The sequence below is a fragment of the Octopus bimaculoides genome, chromosome 4 (genome assembly GCF_001194135.2).
Source record: "Octopus bimaculoides isolate UCB-OBI-ISO-001 chromosome 4, ASM119413v2, whole genome shotgun sequence".
Lineage (NCBI taxonomy): Eukaryota > Metazoa > Mollusca > Cephalopoda > Octopoda > Octopodidae > Octopus > Octopus bimaculoides.
The window spans coordinates 100,447,766-100,451,557 of record NC_068984.1 but is presented as its reverse complement, the minus strand read 5'-3'; the positions used below and the strand labels follow the sequence as shown (position 1 = coordinate 100,451,557).

Below are 3,792 nucleotides of genomic sequence, written 5' to 3'. Positions count from 1 at the left end.
GTGTTGGTGATGGTGGTGGTGGTGGTGGAGGAAGAACATGCAAAGAATCTGCGTATTTTCTTCTGTCCCTTTAAGCTATGGGTTCAAATGCAACCCAAATTGGATTACATTAAGGCAGTGATTCTCAACCATTTTTTGCTCATTGACTCCCTTTGATTCCTGTTTTACTTAGACCCCCATAGTCATTCGCTGTTTAAAAAATCATATATTTACATAATTATTGTTAGGAATTGTATTAAAAAATTGTTAAAATATTTGGAGCATTGTACAGGGTGTCCCAGAAAGATTTACCCATTGATATTTCTTATTTATTCAAAATAAACTTAAGGTAGGATAATGAAATTTGGCACACTCATTTTAATGTAAATTGTCAATCCATTGCAGTAATTACATTTCAAAATGACCTTCTTTCGCCTTGACCATAGCCTGCAAACGCATGATCACTGAGTTGCATGAGCATCATACCACCTCTTCATCTCAGCTAACATGATTTTACCCCATTTGAACCGTTTCTTCTTGGAAGCTGCTGAAATTAACTGCTGGAATTTTTTCTTGTATGCAGTTAGCTTTAAATCCTCTTTAAAGCCCCTGTGCATTGACGATTTCAAACTACCAAGAGCTTTTGCAGTTTTTCTTGCACTCCTGTGGGAATTTTGGTTCACTCGCCTCTTCACAGCTTCAACGGTTTGTTTGGTATGAATTGATCATTTCCTACCAGGAATTGGTTTGCTAGAGGTAGTAGCAAACTCCATATATCATTTCCAGTTATTGAACACTGTTTTATGACACACATTCAACTGTTTTGTTATGTCCTTGCTGCTCACACCAGCTGTTTTTAAAGCGACAATCTGGTCACGTTTTGCTTTGAATGTCATGTTTGTTTACAAACCTGTTATAGACGAATGAAACAGTAGACGAATGAACAAAAGAAATATGCAAATCTTTGTGTAAAATGTAGATAATATTACCTGAACCGATATTCTTTAGGAAGAGTTCTGAAGATGGGTAAATCTTTCTGGAGCACCCTGTAGATGTATGATGAATTTATTGCAAATAAATTTTAACAGCAAAATCTTATATGGACCCTGAGGGCCAAATAGACCACATTTGAGAACCACATTAAGGGTACACATGTCTTTAGAATATTCTAGAAATAAGTGACTTGGTAATTCTTTGATCTTTTATCTTTTACACATTTTAACAATAGCATAGCTAGAATGTGTGCTGCCCAGAGTGGCCCTTCAGTTTGTCGCCCCTATGTCCCCACAAAAATATATATTGCCTACAGCAGACCCCAAAGTGGTGCCACCCGGGGCGGACCACCCCCTCTGCTCCTCTCTAGCTACACTAGTACGTTTTTATCAATGGACTGCAGCCATGCTAGGATTCCGTCTAGATGGGTTCAATCAAACAAATTGAACTCAGCACATTTTGATTTTTGGTTATTTTTTTGGTAAAGTATGATACTTATTCTATCAGTCTCATTTTACAAAACCACCTAAGTTATAGGGACATACACAAACCAGCATTAGTTACCAGGTGGTGAGGGAGAAATACAAAACATACATACACACACACACACATACATGTATATGATGGGTTTTTGCAGTTTCCCTTCACCAAATCCTGGGGCTATAGATGAAGAGACTTGCCCAAGGTGCCACACAGTGAGCTAAACCCAGAATAATGTGGTTTGGAAGCAAAATTCTTACTACACAGCCAAAAGTGCACTGAACATACATACATACCCACAGTATGGTAGAAGCCATAGAGACTTTTAATAAAAAGGAGTACTGGTGGGATGTCCCAGTGATGACCTCAATAAAATGTAAGCACAACAGACCTGATATAATGATTTGGAATAGAGGAAGGAAACTGTGTACAGTTGTGGAAATTAGCTGCCCAGTGGATGTTAACATAAAGCTGAATATCAGTGAAAAAGAGAATTGCTACACTGAACTATTGAGAAATCTGCAGTTACTTTATCCAGGTTACAAGTTCAGGTTTATACCTGTAATTATTGGGGCCCTGGGATATGTAACACACTGCCTAAATCTTGAGAAATTAGGCTTCTCAAAATCAGAAAGGAGAAAGCTAATTTGAAGACTACAGATCCAATCCATCACTGGAAGTGTAAAAATCTGTAAAACTTTCCAGACTGGGCAGTCAAAGACAATATGGTTTATTGTTTCTTCTCCATCTCCACATATCCTGCAGTTACTTGTATTTCTTTTCATAACATGTTTTTGGTAATTTCTGGTGGGAAGGTTTTGATCTTGTGTTGCAGTTAAAAATCCTTCAGTTTCTGCTTTGAGTCCTGAGCTCCTCAGCCATTATTGGGATTTTGCTTTGTCTATTTCTTTTCTGTTTAGTTTAATCCAATTTTGCCATGAAGGGGCTTTTCTTGCCATCACTTCTGAAGTAGGTATTTTTGTAGTCCTATGGTGGTTATTTTGTAATAGTCTTCTAACTGTATAAGGCCTCTACCACCTTTGATATGCTGTATATATGACCTTTCTATGTCAGATTCTGGATGGTGCATCCTGTCATTATTTTTCTTGTTTTCCTGTCTATTTTGATTAGTGCATTCAGAGTCCAGTTAAGAATATTGTAGCTGTAACTTATAACTGGGACGGCTAGTGTGTTGATACCTGTTATCTTGTTTTTTGCATTGAGTTGTTTTCAGTATTAATCTAACTTGTCTATAGTATTACTTTCTTATCTTCTCTTTCATTTGTGTGTATTGTATCATATCTAGTTAATCGATTCCTAAATATTTGTATGTCTGGCTTTGGTCTAATTCTCTTTTTCCATTTACTCTATCTAGTGTGATGTTGCTACTCTTAACTAGTTTTCTGCTTTTCAAGATTTCTTTGGCACATTTTTCTAAGCCAAATTTCATGTTTATTTCTTTGGTAAATCCATATACTGTCTGTAGTAAAGTTTCCAGCTGTTTATCATTTGCAGTGTACAGTTTTAGATCATCCATATATAAGAGGTGGCTGATTGTTTTGCCATAACAGTTGTATTCACATCCAGTTCTGTTTTGCATGTCAAGCAGAAAAGGGGTGGATAGAGCATATTTCTCTGGAATATTCCTTTTCTAATGGGGATGACTTTGATTTTTGAGTCCCTCTTTTGTCTGAAGCTGTAACACTGTCTACCATTTATTCATGGAATGTTTCATATATTTTATGATTATTGGATAGTGTTTCTTGGATCCATGTGTGGGGAATATTATCAAAGGCCTTGATCCAGGCCATACTTAGACTCTTTTTCTTTCTGCAGCTGTCTTCAGTTATGGCTTTATTGATCAACAGCTGATCTTTACAGCTATATGAACCCTCGCAGCATCCCTTCTGCTCTTCTGGAAACAATTATTTTCTTCCAGATGTTTGCTCATTCTCTGCGATATTATTGCAGTAAAGGCTTTGTAAATTGTGGGGAGACAAATTACCGTTCTGTAATTTTGTGGGTTTGCTGTTTCAGTGGATTTGGGAATTAGGATAGCTTTCCCTTCCGTGAGTCATTCTTCTTCTTCTTCTTCTTCTTCTTCTTCTTCTCCTCCTTCTCCTCCTCTTTCTTCTTCTTCTTCTTCTTTTTCTTCTTCTCCTCCTTCTTTTTCTTCTTCTTCTTTTTCTTCTTCTTTTTCTTCTTCTTTTTCTTCTTCTTTTTCTTCTTCTTCTTCTTCTTCTTCTTCTTCTTCTCCTCCTCCTTTTTCTTCTTCTTCTTCTTCTTCTTCTTCTTCTTCTTCTTCTTCTTCTTCTCCCCCTCTTCCTCCCCTCCTCCTCC

General features: G+C 37.1%; 1 long non-coding RNA gene across 2 annotated transcripts in view; it reads right to left on the bottom strand.

Annotated features, from left to right (window-relative positions):
* The window catches only part of LOC106875230 (uncharacterized), a 49,889-nt gene that overhangs the window by 39,407 nt on the left and 6,690 nt on the right, over positions 1–3,792 (bottom strand). Inside the window, exon 3 of one of the 2 annotated variants that reach the window (XR_001410093.2) lies at positions 338–889. The exons of the other annotated variant lie outside the window; for it this stretch is intronic. This is a non-coding gene — a long non-coding RNA (uncharacterized LOC106875230). Of the gene's footprint in view, positions 1–337; positions 890–3,792 lie in introns of those variants that run through there. 2 annotated transcript variants of the gene reach the window in all.